The sequence below is a fragment of the Rhinolophus sinicus genome, chromosome 8, assembly GCF_057876585.1.
Source record: "Rhinolophus sinicus isolate RSI-liver-muscle chromosome 8, RSI-T2T, whole genome shotgun sequence".
NCBI lineage: Eukaryota > Metazoa > Chordata > Mammalia > Chiroptera > Rhinolophidae > Rhinolophus > Rhinolophus sinicus.
The window spans coordinates 46,970,452-46,982,601 of NC_142508.1; the positions used below are offsets into that span (position 1 = coordinate 46,970,452).

The window sequence follows — 12,150 nt, forward strand, 5'->3', positions numbered from 1 at the left end:
ATGATGCCCTCCTCTGTCATCGTATCTCTTGTGGCTCAGCAGTCTGTCCGGGAACAGTGGCGGAGTAACCTGGGAAAATGCTAAGCGATAGAGTTTGTAATTAGCAAGCATCACGAGGTGATCGTCTAAGATAAGGAGCCCGGGACAGGGCATCCCAGAGGCATTCTAAGCTCAGCCACAGGGTGTGTGAAGCCCTCTTGGATGGGGGCAGGGCACAGACCTCTGACCAGATTAATTAAGGAAAAAAGAAGACACAAATACACGGTGCTGGGGATTGAAAATAGGACAGAACTACTAAAAAATATCCTGACTCGAGTTTCTTCACACCAGCACTGACTCCTCTCTCAAGGACTGCTTCTTACCTTGCATGTTTTATAGACCTGAGCCAGCAACTGCTTTGATGGGGGTGCTGGTCCTCCAGGTTCACTCGCAGGATTCTGTCTGGCTTTTCAGACTATGGCCTGTGCTGGATGTTCAGACTCAGCATGTGGAAACACCACTCCCTTCCTGAATCAGAGCCAAAGAGAGAGCAAAGAGCTTTATAGGAGATAAGTGAATGCTACTATTTAATAGATACTGAGCGGAAATGATAAAGAATTCCAAGAGTCTGATATTCCAGGATAACAGGGCTTAGGGTTTACCATGAAGCAGTACCCACCACAAATAAGGCAACGTCATAAACTACAGGGGGAAAACTGGAAACATTCTCCCAAATGGATGAGTTGGATTTGAGATGCTCACTGCTCTTCCCTGTTTCTTAAACTAGACATAGGAGCCCTCACCCCAGTTCTATTTCATTGTTTCCCTTTTTGAGCCCTCCTCCGCAAAAGAAGTGACACCAAGTTGGCAAATTTTCGTCTCCTGTGAAGATGACATGGGCCATACCTAACCAAGCTACCATTCCTTTCTCTGCAGCCGTCTCTCCAACTCTTCTCCTCCAGCACCCTGACAGTGAGGCACCTGAGCTCTGCAGCCTCTGCAGCCTTTTATCACAGGTTTTGTGGATAGCTGAGGAGGAAAAATAGAAAAATCAAAAGGTCAGTGCAAACACTGAGAGCCCAAAGCAACACGGCGCACACCCTCCAGCTTTGACTTCTCTGGAAGAACCCACCACATGGGACATATTGCAGGGCCCAAAACTAACCAGGAAATTGAAGAGGGTCACAGTGGCCAGCCCCACCGTTCACCAGTGTTTGTAGGTCCCCACTTGGGACCAGGAGAGCATGATATGCACAAAGTGCCAGTAGTAGGTGACTACTGTGGGGATAAAGAGGACGAGGCACAGCTCCAGCTGCACAGGAAGCACCAGGTCCAGCTGTTCTTGGGTGGAATTCTCATAGCAGACACGGTGGCCTTTGGCGTCACTCATTGTTGATTGGTCAGTATTGGACAATGATCACAATGTGATAGTGACCAAAGGACATGATCCAGGTGACCAGAGCAGCAATCACTCCATACAAAGGCCGGCAGGACAGCTTGTACTGCACGGGGAAGGCCACTCCCAGGTAGCGCTCGATGCTGATGCCCGCCAGGAGCCAGGTGCTGCAGTAGATGCTGCTGTAGACGCCGAAGCCCGTGAGGGCACAGACGATCTCAGGGAGATACCAGCGGAAGTCAGACGCAGCCTCCGCGATCTTGAAGGGCAGCAGCAGCAGCAGGAGGAGGTCTGCCAGCGTCAGGCTGAGCAGAAGGATGTGGACGGGTGCAGGGTGGGGCTGGCGGACCCGCCCCATGAAAGCACGAAGGGCCTGGAGGTTGGCAGGGAGACCAATGAAAAAAGATATGTAGATGAAGAGAAATCCCAGGCTTTGGGACTTGTGGCCCCGAATAAAGAAAGGATGGGGTCAGTATCCTCTCTGACCATGGGTTTCCCAGCCCTAAACCAGGGTGAGTGCATTCTTAGCTTCATTGCATCTCCTCTCCTTGCTTCAGTGAGCGATTATTGCTAACCTTCAAACCCAGTACTGTTCTGCTTCCGGCGTGTCATGCAGAAAAACCTCCTTGCTTCCCAACCAAATTATTTCTTTAGCACCTTCCTCCTTTCCATTTCCACCCTATGAGAGAGAGAGAGAGAGAGAGAGAGAGAGAGAGAGAGAGAGAGAGAGAGAGAGAGAGAGAGAGAGAAGAAAATATAGTCTCCTAAGAATTTTGGTGTCTCAGCAGCTCCCACAGAGAAGTGCTGAGGTCTCCAAGTCCCCACTAGAAAGGGCACTTTGTGAGGGCAGTGACATCATCTGTCTTGTTCATCACTGTGTCCCCAGCACCTAGAACTGTGCCTGACACTTAGTAGGTGCTCAACGAATATCTGAATGGCTATATAGACTGGAGAAGGATACAGTCAGCTTCATCATAAAGAGGGAGGAAGCCTGAGACTGTCTCTTGAGTTTCTCCAAATTCTACTCAGCCGAGTTGGGGCTTTTCTCTCTCTCCTTATCTTCGCATGTGTTCTTTTTCTTTGCTCTCTTTAAGTCATTGGGCTTGGACACAATTTTCTCAGCTCCACCTATAAAAATGGGAATTTGAGTAAGCCCGAGGGAAAAGCAGGTTAAGCCCAAAGTGAGTCCCAGAGGCCCAGTTTCTTGATTCCACGCTGAACCATCCAAAGAAAACCTGTAGGTTTGGGTGGGGTAATGGAAGGGTCCTGACCTGGGCCAGGTAACCAGGATTCCATTCCTCGCCATGCCTCAGATCAGTCATGTGACTCTGGGACAATCACTCTACCTCCTCTCTGCCTCAGCTTGTTTTCCTCTGCACCACAAACAACCAGTGATTTCACCAGAACTCCCACAATTCCCGGTGTGCTGTCTGCAAATTCACCAAACAGGATTTATTCGGGAAAAAGAAAGGGTTGCAACCCAGTGTATGCAGACATGGCAAGCCATATGCACGCTCAGGCCTGTGTGCCAAGATGGAGGGGTATATAGAACGGAAAAGGAAGTTAGAACCATAGAGCTTTGTTATAAATATGGAGTTCTTCCTGTAGGGTTCTTGCGATTATGTAGAGCATGAGAACTTCCCCAAATCCTAGTTCCACCTGATTATAGGCTCTTCCAACTGATTATATTTGCTTAAAGATCCAAATAGTCTTTATCAACCCTTCTCCCCCTGAAGAAAGCATATGTACATGAGATTTTTGACTCTGGGTGGTGAACACACAATGGGATTTATAGATGATGTAATACAGAATTGTACACCTGAAATCTATGTAATTTTACTAACAATTGTCACCCCAATAAATTTAAAAAATAAATTTAAAAAAAAGAGTCACATTTAATCTCTTCTAACTTATCATTAATGTAGATGTTCAAAATAAAGCTTTAAGTCCTTACCCTGTTACTGGTAACCGATTAGTGGTACCCATCTGTGCAGCTCATTTATGAACTGGAGGGTCTCAGAGGACCAGGTGAACAGGAAGGTATCTGCCTAGTTGGGACTGAGCTTGCCTGTTGTTTTCCTCTTGCTCTCACCTGCACCATCTCTGCACTGCCTTGTCCTGGCCCTTTTCCTGTGTCTATGACTTCTTCCCCCTCCTCTTGGATAGTAAACCCCATATCGTGCTCCCTCTTCATAAGTTTATCTACATGCATTTCTTCTATCTCATCTCTTTGTAGGGTCATGATCCCAATAGCCTCTGCCCTGAGAGCAAGCAAAGCTGGGTGCCTTGCCCTTTCCTAGAGGAAGACAGATGGCTTTTCAAATATGTCAGGTCTCAGAAGCAGATGGAACCTTGTCCATCTGGGCCACCTTTTCCTCTCCCACGAGCAACAGACTTTTTCACACCTGGAAGAGTACATGGTCAAAAAGAGGAAGGGGAAGGTCAATAGTTGAGCTCATTACAAGGAAGCTTGACCCTGGGTCCCTTCCACCAAATTCTGTTCCCACCAAACTTATTTTTCCCAGAATCCAGATCATAACTGTTGTTTTGGGCTTCTTCCTCCTTCTGCATTCCAAATCATCTATTCTGTTTCTTTTTCCATGGACGGTTATTTCAAACAATTTTGCATGTGCATTCACTTCCTGCTTCCTCTGCTCTTTCTTTTGTTTTTCCCCCATCTTTTCTCTCAAGGCCCCTGACCTGGTCAATTTCCCATCCTCTTTCTAGGAGGCTCCAGCTGAAACTGGTTAGTATCTGAAGTACAGTGGTACCTCGGTTTTCGAATGTAATCCGTCCCGAAAGACTTCAAGTTCTGAAACATTTGAAAACCGAGGTACTACTATATTGCCCGGCTTCCGTTGTCCCATCTGGTCCCTTCTTACAAATGTGTTTTCTTGAACTCAGACTATCCTGAGTCCACATTGCTTCCAGGGCAAGTTGGATTTGTTTTCTTCCGACTCATTCCCTCTTCCTGTGGACCATGTCCTGTCTGAGTCACCCTCTTATCACTGTTGGTCTCTCACCAAACTGCATAGGGTCCACATCACTTCGAGGTGACATATGAAGATATGGACGCTCACAGAGGATGCTTTGTCTCTCCTAAGAGAATGTGTGTGTCTTTCCATTGGCTGCCTGACCCTGCCAACAGAGACTCTTGTTCTTTCCCCTGACCCAGGAAGAGTGACCCTCAGCCCCATTTCTCCAGCAGAAAGGATCTCTTCTCACTTAGTTCATCACTCCCCACCTTGGTGCCCAAGTGGTTTCTCTACATTCTTGTAGGCTGGTCCTCCCTAACCCACAGAGTGCCTGTCCTAAAATGGGCACTGAGGAAGGGTTTTGATGCTTGATATACATGGGATGAAAGCAACATAATAATCTTTTGTTCTCTACCAAGTAAATTTGTGTCATTTTACTGTTTGCATTTGATTGAGCAACAGAACTTACTGGAAAGGCAAAGATTGCTGGATAAGGCTGCTCATATTATCTTAAAATGCTAGGGGAGTGGCCTATTTTCTCCATCACCATCTCCAGCCCTGCAGAGCGAATTCTCAGGTCAGGAACAAAGCTGCAGAATCCTCTCTTCTAGTAGTTTCCAGGTCCGTGGACAGTTTCCAAAACTTCAGGAGTCTCTCAATAAGCCCTTCTTCAGCTTGGGAAAAGACAGTTCCTCCTGGGGTGACCCCACTTCTTTTCATAGGGCGCTAGTGTTGAGTCTAGGTAAGATCGGCTCTTCTGGAAGTAACTTATTTTGAAGTTTGTCCCCAGAAAAAAAACCTAGCATAGTCCCTTGCATAGAATAGGCACTTGAATATGTGGAGTTAAAGGATGAAAGTTGGAGGTGCGTGTCAGAGCTTGCTAGCTGATGATATAAGCAGAGTAGGTCAGAACCTGGGCTTGTTGTCTTCTTTCTTTTATTTTTATTCTGTCAGCCAAATTCTGATATTGGGACATTCTTGGTGCTGGGGTCCTGGGATCACAGGGGTAGAAAGGGGAATTCAGACGAAGTTGTTTTACAGAATCATAAGGCTGCATTGACCTCACACGCAGCTGCATCATGGGAGCGGGCAGTGCAACATCTCAACTAAGTCAAGCTTCAGATTGATTCGCACTAATTATGTATGTGGGCTTCATCTCCACAATGCCTCACCTTTCAGCATCACTCTACTTCCCATTCCTCAAATGCCCTGAGCCCTTACTCTGGGACATGAATGAGTAAGACAGACAGTAAACAAGTGAATAAACCAGCCAGGTCATTTCAAGTGAAGGAAGGAAGCAACAAGGGAAGTCTAGAGAGAGACTGGCATGGGCTCTTTTTAGAGAGAGCTGTCAAAGGCCTGGGCTGAGAAGGGGCATTTGAACTGATGAGAAGGTGCCAGCCATGTGAAGAGCATTCAAGGTGGAGGGAACAGCAAGTAGCAAAGGCCTGTGGTGGGAACAAGCTCACTGTGTCGGAGGAACAAAAAGGAGGCCAGCGTGGCTGCGTAGAAGACAGGCCGAGCTGCTCAGGCCGTGGGGCGAGGACACAGGAGCGAGCTCGAGAGTGCTGACTTTAGTCTGCCGTTGGCTGACCTCGGATGATGGTTGTCTCATCTGTTGATCTTATCTTCCTCTCATGATCTTTGATACTTCCTGATTAGCTGTTGCAGCTGGTCAGAATCTGATAGCCCCTGACTGGTTCAGAGCCCTCCTGATACCGTGACAACACAGAGCCATGGCTGTCCTCTTCAGCATCTAGCAACAAGAGATGGGGTGAAGGTCAAATAGGGGGACACTAAAAACGGAATGACGAGGAAACACTTTAAGATGGTAGGGAACAGAGGTGTGCAGCCATCCATACAGCAGCCCACACTGACAGGGAAAGCAAAGAGAAAGGGAGAACGTGGGCCCCACCAGGGAACTGGGTCCAAGGTCGTCACTGTTCTCACTTGCCTTTTAGCTGGGCTCACTGCACTTCACCACGCAAACAGTCTAAGATCAAGAAACCTCACCTGTTAGGAAATTGAGGTTTTCCCGATGCCTCCCCTCCACCAGCTGCTGCCTCTCCAGGCCCTCACGTCCAGCAGCTCAGGAGTGGGACCCCAGGTGATACAGACTTTGCTTCCCCATCCTTCCATTTGCTCAGGCTCCAAACTTGAGAGATATCTTTGACTTTTCTCTTTCTCTGCCATTTACTCCACTGGCGAATCATTTCTAGTCTGTCTTCAAAATATATCCCAAATCCAACTACTTCTCATTACATCTACTGCTTCCAACCCGCCATTCAGGCGATCATCACCATCTCTCACCTGCATTCCTTAGTAATCTATCCGGTCCCCCTGCTTCTGTTGTTGCCCCGTTCAATCTGTTCACACAGCAGCCAGAATGATCCTTTAGAGGACAAACAGGTCCCATCTCTCCACTATTCAAAGTCCCATAGTTTCCCCTTCGCTCTTGTCAAAGACACAGTCCTGACCGTGGCCTACGAGTTCTATTTGTGTCAGCTTCCTGCCCCCCTCACTCTCTCACCTCTTCTTCTTCTCCTCTCTCTGCCCCTGTTACTTGGGATACTTCTCTGGGGGTGCTAGTTGATGATATCTTTCAAAATTAAAAATCCCACCCATCAAGTTGACATCTATGAGTTTATTGTACAGTTATCCTATCCCACGTGCACAAAGAAGTAGGTTCATCACAGAGTTTTCTGTTTGTTCTTTGATAATAAAAGACTGGGAACACCCCGTGTCCATCAATAAAGGGTCTGGTTGACTGAAAACTATGGAGCATCCAACAGTAGAAATACTCCACCTCTGTTTCAAAGAATGAGGCAGATCTACCTATGCCATTGTAGACCAAACTCCGAAACGTGCTGTTAAATGAAGCAGTAGAAGAAGGATGAGGTAGTTGTAAGAGCAGAGGGCCCGCACGGTTACACCTTAGTGAGGACTTGCAGAGCGGCCCCCACGGGACAGCATTCGCTGGTGCTGGGCCATCAGCGGTGAACAGACCGTGCTTCATGGAGCTGATGTTCAGCTGTTGCCCTTTAACAGCAAGACAGGCAATAGACTGAGATACAGATACATAACATCAAACCAGGGGGTGATGCTAAGAATGAGGACAGAGACTGGAAAAGCAGACTAAGGGGCACAAAGTGAGGGCAGTCCGAGAAGGCCTCGCAGAGGAGGTGATGTTTGAGCAGAAACCTGCAAGAAAGAAGAGCGAGACTGTCGGAGCAGGTAAGCAAGGAACAGCAAGCCCTGAGATGAGCCACAGTGTGTGCGAGGAGATCAGGGAGGCCAGAATGGCTGCGAGGGGACCGAGGGAAGGCAGAGCCATGGAAATGAGGTCAGGACTGTGAGCAGGACCCAGATCACGTGGGGCCCTGTGGCTGTGTCAGGATGTGGAGATATCCGGAGTATGGTGGGCAGAAGTGTGCTGTAATCTGCTTTATGTTTCCAGAGGATTCCTCTGGATGCTGGGTGAGGAGCAGATTGGGGGAAGGGATACCCAGGAAACTGTTAGCAGTTGTTTGTCTCTGGGAAGGGGAACTGGGTGTTGGGGTGGAAGTGAAACTTACCTTCCTCTGTATAGCCTTTTATACTGTTAAAAAAAAAAAATTTCTAAGTGTGTGATCTTGCTCGAAAAATAAAATCAAGAAAAAATATTCACAGCTAACATATTGAGCATTTATTATGAGCTATGCTGCTCGTGAACACCTAGAATTAAGGTGAGATAGTTAGTGGAAGTGGCAAGCAGCACGGCCCACACTGCCCAGCCACAGCGTTTTCTTCAGATGGGTGAGTGGATAGGACCAAAGTAGACAGAAAAAAGAAAAAGGGCAGAGCTACCAGCTTCACAGCTGGTGAATCTCTGAGCCACACTCCCACCCGTACTTGGCATTGTTCCGCTTCTGGGTCTTTGCCGGCTAAATGGGTATCGAGCAATGTCTCTTTGCTATTTAACGCTGTCCCATTTTTCTGATTACTAATGGGTTGAGCATCTCTCAATAGAATGCAGGCTTTCTCAGATGATAGTCATTGTGCTGGAGAGTATCTCAGTGATGGCTCTTAAGTACAGCAACAGAGGTCACCTCTCTGGCTAATTTAGGGATTATATGATAAAAACGTTAGATGGCTCAGAGATTTGCCAGGAAGGCTGGAGAACAAGGCTTGGGGAATAAAGGAAGCTGTGCAACCAGGACCACATTAAAAGTCATGCCACTGATCCAGTCTAGTGAGGACATGGGAGGCAATCCGCCCGCGCACACACACACAGACACACACACGGAACACTGGGCCCTAGAGCCACATTCTACTTGCCACAGTTACTGTCACCACTGCTACCAGAAGTGATTCTCCACTGTCCCTCTTTCTTGTACCATTTTGTAGTCTCAGATTTAGAATTTGGGCAGTTACACCTGACTGCCTAAACATAGGAGGGATGCAGAGAAAACAAGGTCTTAGCATTATCAGCTTCTCGAACAGGAGCTGGGTTCTGCTGCCCACCAAGATTCAGAATTCATACTTGGGCAGTTCCCTAAACATGGGAAGGAGTTCAGATGCTAGGCAACCAAAGGATGACCAATGTCCTTACAGCAGGGCCTCTCAGAGGCCAGAAAAGCCCCGACCACTTCCGTTTCTTGAGGGTCCCAGTATATGAAAAAAAAAAAGTGATGATATGCCAAAATAGGATTATAATAGTAGACCAAAGCTGGTCTTAACACGCAATAAGAAATGTAATTGTACTGTTCTCAAAATAGTGTTAGGATTTTATTTGCTTATTTTTTGACAGAATTCATTAAAGTGTAGAGCCAGAAACGAGCCATGGGTTTAAAGTTGGGTCCTGTCAAGACATTTCTGTGACTGGATATTTAACCTTATCTGGTAGTCACATCCAAAAAGTAATTGTGAGGCTTGGGCCGGATGCCCTCTGGGCCAGCACTGTGTGGGACCCTGGCGTGGGCAGATGGGCTAGGGCTGCCATGCTCTGATCCGCTCTCGGGCAGCAGCCCCTCCCCATGTAGGCAATCTGGTCATTCAAGAGCCAAGAGCTGCCCTGGATGTCATGTCGTGCAGATACTGAAAGCCAAAGAGGCAGATCATTGCACCCTGAGGCCACAGAGAATCAAATATAATCATGTTATTGAATGAGCTAGACTTAATAAGGTTCAAGTAAACCCTAACTTTATTCGTCCCCTGCACCCCTTCTTTCTGCAGCTTTCATGGCTCCTTGGCTACCATGGCCTCTTCGGGCACCCTTAGATAATAAAAAGTCCAGTCTAAAATTACATAGATTTCACCCCAATAAATTAAAAAAAAAAGAAAAAGAAACTTGAGTTAGAATCCTAAAAAAAAAAGTCCAGTCTAGTTTAATAATTACGTAACTCCAGGCCAGTGTAGTATCAAAATTCCCAATGCTATCCCAAGTAGAGCTTCTTCCTCCCAGCTCTGCAATGCCTCGGGCTCACAGCCCGCAGAGGAAGGTCGGGCTGCTGAGATTTCTCTTTTTTTGGCTCCATTTCATCTCCTCTCCCACTTCTTAGCTGTTACTGTGGACTGACCTATGGCCTTGCCCTATGGGCAGAGAAGCAGTGTGAGGGGCAGTGACTGTCTAGCTGGCCTGGTACAGTTATGACCTGAAGCCAATGCCCTCTGGTCGGGACAGACATCTAGTGTTGCTATTCTCCCATGGGGACCTTTCATGGGGGTTCTCAGACCTATGGAGGACCTCCTTCGCTTGGCCACATTCGACCCACACTCAGCCCCTGGACGTCCCCTGTGTGGGATTGCATTGCTCCTGTAGGCTGACCCTTGGGTGGGATCATTTATAAAATGATGCTAGGCTGACTTCTCAGTAAAGGGCCCTCATTTGATCCAAGGGAGCCACACACCTTTGTGCCATTGTTGGTCGACCAGCAGCTCACTCCCAATGTAGCTTTCTTTCTCGTTTTGCTCTGCCAGGCCCAGCGAGCCTCTCACATTTTGATTTCTCCCAGCAAGTATCTGATACCAGCCCTGTGTCTTCTAAATTTCAGGGGCAGGTTAAGCCCTGCCTGTGGTTATCTTGGAGTGCCTCTGTTGTGAACTTTATCTGTGAGCGAGAGGCTCTCGTTGTCTTCCCACCAGGGTCAGAACACAGTGCACTCATAGCTCTCTAGAAAGGTCCTCAATGTCTGCCTCTCCCACTTCCCAGCTCCTTGTATTTGGCCTAGAGGGAGTCTTGAGCAGGTGCTGACACAACTAGTTTCCAGAGTCTGCACGGATGGTCTAACCCCTCCCATTAGGTTAGGCTGTGGTATCTGTTGATTGTTCTTGGTGGAAGCTGAAACAGCAAAGGCCCACTTTTTATACCCTGTATTCATTTCACAGATATGACCCTCCATTCTGTCATCTGTAAAGAAAGCAGAATGATGCCAACCCCTTGAAATTATTTTACCAGTTAAAAAGAGGTCATCCATGGGGAAAATCTTTGCCAAATTGCAAAGCACTCCACCAGCTCTGCCGTTGTTCTTATCTGACAGACAACCTCACAGGCTAGTGCTACTGTCTCCATCTTTGTCAGCCATGCTATGCTAGAGAAATGACACCCCCATGTGTGACCCGGCCCTCAGGGAGACCAGTTTTGAGCAATCTCTAGTGCACCAGTTATAACTTCACCTCCACTCCCGCACTGAAGAATGTTTGTGAGCCAGACTCTCCACACTACGGGACAGCCTTGGCTCTGCACTATTGTTTTCTAAGTTACCATGTAATGTAATGTAATAAAGTATTGTTTATTGCATTTAAAAAAAAATTCCTCTCTCTAGCTATTATGATAGAAGGCTCCTCCCAAAAGGGTATGACACTGTATCTCAAAAGCTGTTGTCACACATCTCAAAGGCTCGTAGGAGCCCTCTAATTTGGGGGGGAAATCCCGTGCTTTTTGAGAGTGTCTGGGGCCCAGTCTGGGGAAAGACTGATAGAGAAGTGACAGAAATCTGATCATGTTTTGAACTCAATGTAGATGATACCATGTGGCCGGCTGACAGGACACAGGTCAGACAGGGCTCGGTCTGGGTGTGATTAGTCACCTTTGGGGTACATTTTTGATCTTATATCAGTGAGAGAAATGGCAGTGTCCAAGGGCATGTGCTGGCCCCACATGGTGGGTAATGAGACCCTCCCACACACATACTTCAGGTGCAGCTGCCCTTTTTTAAAAAAAAAGATTTTTATTAAAATATAGCTAACATACAATATTGCATTAATGTCAGGTGTACACCAGTTATTAACCTTTATATACCTAAAAAAGTGATCACCATAAGTCCAGCAACCATCTGACAATGTACAACGTTGTGACAATATTATTGACTATATTCCTATGCTGTACATTACATCCCCCCATGACTTACTTGTTTTATACTTGGAAATTTGAACCTTTTATTCCCCTTCACCTTTCCCCGCCTCTTTAATTTTTCAATTACAGTTGACATTCAATATTATTTTATATTAATTTCAAGAGTACAGTATAGTGACTAGACATTTGTATAATTTAAGAAATGGTCCCCCTGACTAGCGTAGTACTCACGTGGCACGATACATAGTTTTTACCATATTATCGACTATATTCCTACGCTTTACTTTACATACCCATGATTATTTTGTTACTATCAGTTTGTACTTCTTAATCCCTACCTCTTTTTCATTCACCTCCAATCCCCCTCCCATCTGGCAACCATGGATATGTTCTCTGTGTCTATGAGTTTGTTTCTGTTTTGCTTATTTTGTTCTTTAGATTCCACATACTTGTATAACTGAAATCAC

At 46.8% G+C, this 12,150-nt stretch overlaps 1 pseudogene; it reads right to left on the minus strand.

The window, feature by feature from the left end:
* Positions 1-804: 804 nt before the first annotated feature.
* Positions 805-3,551, minus strand: LOC109433977 (free fatty acid receptor 2-like; annotated as a pseudogene).
* Between the last annotated feature and the right edge of the window lie 8,599 nt (positions 3,552-12,150).